Source organism: Gavialis gangeticus, unplaced genomic scaffold (assembly GCF_001723915.1).
Source record: "Gavialis gangeticus isolate Ggan-Ray unplaced genomic scaffold, GavGan_comp1, whole genome shotgun sequence".
NCBI classification, from domain to species: Eukaryota; Metazoa; Chordata; order Crocodylia; family Gavialidae; genus Gavialis; species Gavialis gangeticus.
The window spans coordinates 38,946,072-38,954,285 of NW_017728995.1; the positions used below are offsets into that span (position 1 = coordinate 38,946,072).

General features: G+C 47.5%; 1 long non-coding RNA gene across 1 annotated transcript in view; it reads left to right on the plus strand.

The window, feature by feature from the left end:
* The window catches only part of LOC109287838, a 10,745-nt gene extending 4,813 nt beyond the window's left edge, over positions 1-5,932 (plus strand). Inside the window, exons 2-3 of the long non-coding RNA XR_002094972.1 lie at positions 2,069-2,074; positions 5,923-5,932. This is a non-coding gene — a long non-coding RNA (uncharacterized LOC109287838). The remainder of the gene's footprint in view (positions 1-2,068; positions 2,075-5,922) is intronic.
* The last annotated feature ends 2,282 nt before the right edge of the window (positions 5,933-8,214 follow it).

An 8,214-nucleotide genomic window follows, 5' to 3' on the forward strand; every position in this document is an offset into this window, starting at 1 on the left:
GGGGCAGGGGCAGGTGGTGCCCAGCCAGGGTGGGGTGGGGCACTCATCAGGTGGGGCAGCTTCCACCACTGCTTGCACCTGAGGAAGGCATGGGCGGGGGGGGAGACATGTGCCACAGAGTGGTGTGAGTGGGCTGCAGCTATAAGCTGGCGCCAGGGCTGCGCCAGGCTCTTCTCAGTGGGGGCTGGGCTTGGGGCAGGGGCTACAGTGTGGGCTGCAGCCACATTGAAATGAAAACCTCATTTCACCATAGCTTTCTCCCAGAAGCATTGCCACCATCACCTGCCTGCCCAGTGCATGGTGGGGAGGCAGGGGTTGAGCTGAGGCTGCACCAGGCAGGCAGACAATGGTGGCAGTGCTGGGAGGGAGCTACAGTGAAATTTAGGGTGGCTGCAGCCCCCTCCTGTAGCCCCTGCCCTGAGCCCAGTTACCAGAGAGAAGAGGCTGGTGTAGCCCTACCTCTAGCATGCAGCTGCAGCCCACCTGCCCCAACCCATGCTGATCTGGGGGTAACCTCCCATGCCCTCCCAGTGTTCAAGCAGCAACAGGAGCCACCTCACCCCACTATGGCTTGGTAGCACCTGCCTCTGCCCCTGCTCCCTCCCTCCCTCCCTCCCTCCCTCACTGTGTGTGTGGGGGGGTTGATCTGTCCCCCCATGTCCCTTCCCATGCATGAGCATTTATTGGCCAAATTATCATCCCCATTGGGCCAATTTCTGATACAACCAATTTTCTTTATATCGGTACTGATCTGATATTGGACCGATGTATTGGGGCACCTCTATATGAAAGAATACTTCAAACCACATTGTGGGTGGCCTAAATGGTGGGTCTCTGGGAAGCATCAGAGAAGGGTAAAGTACAGAGGTATCAAGAGCATAATAGCAGTTATATGTAGCACATAACTCAAGATGGACTAAAACTGAAATAGCAGAGAACAGCTTCAGTCTCAGCTACTACTTTCCTCCGTATCTAGCAATTTCTCGAATGTGCTCTGTCTGGCTGAGCAGAGACAGTTATTAACTGTTATTAACCATAGATCCCCTTAAAACATTTGTACCAAACCCACAACCTCAGGAACTGGTACAGGAAGCTGAAAAGAAGCTTCGACTTTTATATAGAAAATGCTAGGTGTCACAAGCCAATGGACTAAGAAGAAAGGAACAGGTACAAGTAAATAAACATTACCATCTAGGTACATACACTTAGGGACTAGGTGACAGGTAATTAGCAGTAACACTGGGGTGGATTCACCTCAGAACAGGTAACAGGTAGTGAGCACTACCACTGTGGTACATATGCTCAAGAAAACCTTAAATCCTCCCATATCTCTGGAGGTGGTCCAAACCAGCCTCTGGTCCCAAAAGTGCTCAACTGCCATCTACATGTACTTCCACATCTGAGTCCTGCTGCTACACTCCACAGTTCCAGCTCTGTCGCTTCTCTGGGATCTCCAGTCATGCATTTCCTTCTGCTGTTGTGTCCTTCCCTCTGCCACTGTGTCCTGCTCTCTGCCGCTACTTCCTGCTTCCTCTTCCTCTTATCTCCCCACCTTCAGTGTCTCTTGGGGTATAGTCTACATGTAGTCAGCACCGTTCTACAAGATTTTTCCCCCCAGGGACTCCTGGGATTTGTAGTCCAAATCCAGTCAGAAGGACTGTTCCCCCTGCTGTCACACATTCACATTACAGCGCATGACATTCACTATACTACATTATCTCCCACTTTGCACCTCTGAGTCCAACTAGAGTTATACCATGTAGTCACTAAGCCATCTGGGAGATGTTCACTGTCTCTGTGATCTACCTGGGAATTCAGGAATGGGGGTCCCCTTTAGCTCTGGTAGGTTTTGAGTACCCTCAGATGTACCCAGCCCTGTTTTTACCCCTGTACTTGTTCTTTTTCATTATCTTAATTTCCATAAGGCCATGGATCCCACCCTACATTTCTGGATATAGAAGCACCCTCTGGCAACACCCTATTGGGCCTATTTGGGACTCTATTAGTGAAAGTTCAGTTATAGGGGTCACATAGCCCTTGGCATCATCTTGGTTGTTGACCCTGTCAGGCAAGGGTCTCTGAGCACACATAGGGTTTCATTCAATTATAGTGTACTACCAATGTCTGTCTGCTGGGCCTGCTTGCTAGCTCATACAGCATTATAGTCAACTTCCTGATGACAATATTGGGGCTACTGAACCTTTTGCATAGTTTTCGATGCTGTCCCCAGCTCCTGGTCTGCTTCCATGTCCACATCAGTTCTCCCAGTTCATAAATCTGTCCAGTGACACTAAAACAGGAGTGGGCAAAATCTTCCATCCAAACAACACCACATATTGGGTATACCTTGTAGATGACTGCACATTACTCCAGTAGGCCATTATGACATAATGGAGTACCTCATCCCACGTCATCTGATTGTCTTTGACCAGGGAGGGCAGCGTGTTATCTAGAGTATGGTTGAACCATTCCACCAACCCTTCATATTGGGAGTGATATGATGTTGTGTGGGTTTTATTGATTTCCAAAAGATCACATATATGGTGAAATAGCTGGGATTCAAAATTTCTTCCTTGGTCAGTATGGAGGGATCTACGTACACCATGGTAGCATGTGAATCTCTCAGCAAAAAAACATTTCCACAGTCAGGCTCCTATCAGGGAGTCAGTACGTTTCCACCCACTTGGAAAAATAGTCATCTGCTACTAAGACATACTTGTTTCCATGTGGCATTATGAGTAGGGGACTCAGGATATCTATGGCCATCCTTTCCAGGGTTTGTTCAGCCTGCACAGAGAATATGGGAGCCTGGGGGTTACTCCTTATTCCTTTTTGCACATCACATACCTTGGACAACCTACACTAATCCCTGACAGATTTTCTCCAGCCCAACCAGAAATACCAAGACTTGGCCTTATGTGAGACTTTCTACATGGCCAAATGTCCCCTAGTATTGGAATCATGCAGAATTTGCAAAATTGTTGTTGTTTCCTTTTCATGGACTACTATTTGAATATGCTCATGTCCTTGGGCAGATTCTGGAAGTTTTTGCATCAGTACTCCTTGCCTAATGCTTATCATAGGCAACGCTGTCTGGTACTGATTTCCATCTACCTTATTAGTTTCTTAATATCAGCATCTTTCCATTGTTTTGTACACCAATCTGCCAAACCTGTGACCTCCCTTGTACCTGGAGTTGGTTTAGTTCAGGCTGTCTCTTCTGCTAGTGGCTGTACCCCCACCACCCCAACTTTAGGTTCAGCTTCCATTGTGGGAGGCCTATGGGACAAGGCATCAACATTCTGGTGCTGCCATCTAGGGAGATACACTATTTGAAAGCTGTTCCAACCACCTAGCCAGTTGTCCTTCAGATTGTTGAAAAATGTGTAGCCAGTGGAGAGAACCATAGTCTGTTCTTAATTTGAAGCATAACCCTAGGAGGAAGTGTCAAAAATGTTTGGTAAAGGTCACCACAGTGAGGAATTCCTTTCTTGTAGTTACATATTGGCATTCAGCCTTGTTTTGGGTTCAGCTTGCATAGGCTTTCACCACTTCCTGGCCTCATTCAACTTGTGAAGAAATAGCTCTGATGCCAATGTTACTTGTGTCAGTGTCCAACAAGAAGGATAACTGAGGGTTGGGGTACACTAAGATAGGGGATGACATTAACTGCTGATTTAGCTCTAGAAAGTCGTCTTGATATTCTTTAGTCCAGATGAACTTTGTCCTATCAGAGAATTTATGTAAGGGGCTCATGATGTAAGTGAAATCTGACATAAATCTCTTATAACAGGAGTCTAGACCCAGCAGCTGAACAGTTTTTTTACATTTTGAGGTACTGTCTAGATTTTAACTGCTTTCACTGTCTCTGGATTTGGCCCTGCTCCTTCATGGAGATCACATGTCCAAAAACATTCATTTCCTTTCAGAAAAGCTTATATTTAACAAGTTTGACTTTTTGATTGGCCTCCTTCAGCCTCTTAAGCGCTGCCTTGCATTCTGCAAGGGCTTCTGGAAGGTTCGGCTTATCACAATGATATCATCTAGGTATACCAGACAGGAGGACCTTTGTAGTTATGCTAAGAAAATATCCATCGTTCTCTGAAATGTACTGGGAGCATTACATAGCCAAAAGGCATAATGTTAAACTCAAAAAGTTCTGTCTTAGTGCAGAAAGTGATCTTGGTTCTGTCCTCTGAATTCACTTCCACTTGCTAATACCCACTAGCCAGATCAAGGGTTGAGAACCATTGGGATTTGGCCAGGAGGTCTAGTATGTCATCAGTCTGAGGTATGGGATATGCATACTTAACAGTAACATTATTCAGTCTGTGATAATCCACGCAAACCTGCAGACTTCCCCACTTCTTCCGATACAACATCCCAGCGGCAGCCCATAGACTGACATAGGGCTTGATTATGCCTCTCTCTTTCTTCTCTTGCAGCTGCTGGTGAAACTTCTGTTGGAAATGAATGGGTACTCTTCTAGATCCTTGTTTGACAGGTCTATCACTTTCAGTGTTGATCCAGTGCTTTGTCAGGACTGTACACCCTAGATATCCCAGGTTGGTGTGTGCATATTCCTGCAGGACTTTCTGCATTGCCCTCACTTGCTCAGATTCCAGGCCAGCTTGAACTCTCATTCCAATTTTTGTGCAGTTGATTAGAGGTTATCACCTGGTTCTCCAAGATGTTGGTTCTTGTCTGCACTCAGTACTCTTATAGCAACCAACCCCTCTGACCCAGGGTCCACCTGCCAGTCACCCACCCCTGCTGGTCAACCACCCTGGAGGACAGCAACTCCTGTCTCAAATGTCCCAGTTAACTGGCTTGACATGTGACCTCTGAGGTTCTGTTGACAGCATGTACTGGAAGTTCAATGCTGTGGTTCTTACCCATCACGGTTCCCACCAGGAATCCTAATCACTCATTGAACTTAGGCTCAAATAAGCCCTCCTCTTCTTCACAACACCATATCTTCAGTTTGCCAGTGATTATCATCTCACTTTGATGAGGTATTGTTAGATTCTTCTCCACTATCACATCACATACTCCTTTTCGGCCATCTGTGGTATACAGGGGGAAACACCCTCCTAGAGAGGAACAGGAGAAATCTGAAAAATTCATAGAAACCTGATATTTTACGGAAGTCAGCATCCTTTGCTATGAGGAATTTACATGGCAGCTGCAGACCTTGGAAGTTGATAGCTGTATTCCACTTTCCCAGAATTGAGAGTGCTTCCCCATTGGCTGCTTTTACCACTAGTACACAGGTTCAAAGTTTCCTTTCTAGTTCTGCTATGACTTGCTCCAATATTTGGCTATGTATAGTGGATACCTGGGCATCTGAATCTAAGAAGACTTGGCAAGTAAGCTCTTCTAGCTTTCCCTCTAGGCAGTAGCTCAACCCTACAGCACTGACAATTACCATCTCATCCTGTGGACCATCCTGGCCTTTCCAGCAGTGGATGGGCCCCTCTCCACTTCCCACCTCAGTTTCCCTGCTTGGAATGCCATCTTCTCTCTGGGCATTCCCTCCATAAGTGATCATGGCCACCACAGTGCCAGTATCCATCAGCAGCCTCCTAATGAGACCCCACCTGCTGTACCTTTGCCTCAGTGTCCTGGGAACCTAGCTTTATGACTTACTGTGGCAGGGCATTTGCCAGGCCAGTTACCTCTCCAGTGAAAGGCGAGGAGGGGCACCTTAACCCCAGCCCCCATCAGGTGGGCTTTGGAGGCAGTTGGGAGAGTAGTGGGGCCAGGCACAGCAAGCAGAGTGCCACCTGATCCCAGCAGGGATGCGAGATCGTGGAGACCCCAGAGGGGGTAGCGTGAAGAGCATAGTGTGTAGCCCCACACAGAGTAGGGCTGAATAAGGAGTAGGCCTGAACGGCAGTCCCAGGGGAGTATTGAGTAGAGCCAAACTGGGAGTAAGCCTGAAGGGCAGCACAAGGGCTAGTCCCATGAATAGTCAATTATGAAGATGAGAAGACCCCAGGTTAGGGTATGGTGTAGAGGCCCTAGAGGGGGCATAGAAGGAACCCCATGTATGGGGCAGAGGCCAAGGCATGGATATGGATGCCTGAGGTCATAGTTTGGGCCAGAGGCTGAGTAGGGGGCTCAGCCAGAGAGTTGGGGGAAAGTCCTGACCCTGGCAAGTCCTCCATGGTAAGGAGGCTGACTATGGGATGAAAGTAAGACTGGTAGTCTGAGCACAATGACCTGCTGCTCCAGGGAAGGAGGGAGAGTCCCTGTGAGACCTGGGAGCACCAGTCATGGTGCAGGGTATGATTACAACATGTGGATGCCATCTGCAAGGCATGGGCTGTGGTGTAGGGAAGGCTGGAGCTGCAGATAGTGTCCCCTGGCATCAGGGCATGTAATGGGCAGTCTCCCACATTTACCACCAGTTTGAGAACAGCAGTCATAGCAGGTGAGACAGGGTGGATTGCCCCATAGAGACAGGTGGGTGGGCCAGAATGGGACTCGGCCCCGAGCTTACCCCCTGTCACGTTCACCCAAACTCTGGGGCTTTCCCAGCCACAGTTGAGCCTGCGCCTCCCCACTGAAGTCACTGCTGACAAAGTGGTCATGGGCCAGCATGTCCTGTACCTTTGGGCCAACTTGTGGGAAAGCCTTTATGGCTAATCATCTTAGGGCCATGTCAAACTCTTGAGTTAACTTTGCTGCCATATTCTTATAATTAAGGAAAGTGGCACAGTTGAATTGAATTGAATATTGGCCTGAAGACACTGGGGTAGAGGGAAGAGGGGTTTCTCTCCCTGGGATACACAACTTTTCACCTTAAATACTCATACAACAACAAGATCAATACATTCCTGCAGCAGTTGGCTCTATGCATGATGGCTTGTGACCACCAATGCCACCACTGCCACCAGCTGTACCAAACCCTACAACCCCAGGAGCTGGCACAGGAAGCTGAGAGGGAAGTTCCCACTTTTATATAGAAAATGCTAGGGGTTAGGGCCACAAGCCAATGGACTAAGGAGAAAGGAACAGGTACAGATAAATAAACATTAACATTAAAGTACATACACTTAGGAACTAGGTAACAAGTAATAAACAGCAATACTGTGTTGAATTCACCCAAGAACAGGTAACAGGCAGTGAACACTACCATAGTACATAACTCAAGAAACCTTAAACCCTCCTACACCTCTGGGGGTGGTCCACACTAGCCTCTGGTCCCAAGAGCGCTCAGTTGCTGTCTACACATGCTTCCACATCCAAGTCCCACTGCTACAGTTCGCAGTCCCAGCTCCATCACTTCTCCAGGATTTCCAGCCATGTTTCCATCTGCCACTGCTTCCTGTCCCTTTTGTCTCCCTGCTCCCAGTGTCTCTGGGGGTTGTAGTTTACATGCAGTCGGCACAGGTCTGCAAGACTGTTCTCCTTTCCAGGGACTCCTGGGAGTTGTAGTCCAAATCCAGTCAGCAGGTCTGTCCCCCGTGCTGTCATACATTCACATTATAGTACATTACATTCTGTTCACACAGTATATTGCACATTCTTGTGACTGGATTTTGCTCCTTTCACAGATTCAATACATGTTGGTACATACATTTATAGCTGAACCGGAAAGTGATGAGTGAGAGCTGTGAGTGATCAGGTCCTCGCTATATATGCACAGCACTTATTTAGATATCCCAGGCTATGTTCAGGCCTAACGTATACAACTGCAGCACCCTGGATTTGCCTCTACACAAAATAAGGCTGGGCGTGGCCATCAATGTAGATACTGAAAAGCTTCAGATACTCAAAATGCAGTAGCTCACTTAATAATACAGACCACCAAGTGCTCTTATTCCTGAACTGGCTCCATCCTGAATATTTGGTTATGTTTGAGGTTTCCATCTTCACCTTCAAAGCCATCCAACTGGTCCAAACTACTCTGGTGACCATGTCACTCTTCAAAATCCTGACCTCCCATGACAGCTGTATGCCACAAAGGCCGCCAGGGTCAAGATGAAGAGTTAGATTCATGCGTGCAGGAGATATTGATAGCCTGGCAGCTGGTGAAAAACACTGGAACTCACTCCCCAAAGAGATTAAATCTTCCAAGAATCCCAGTGCTTTCAGATCAAGACCCCACCCCTCAACATAACCTTCCCTAAGTATGAAAGATAAAGAACAGAGAATCTATGGACTGAAAAGTGGTGAGAAAGATATAGGATTCTTCGATATGTATCC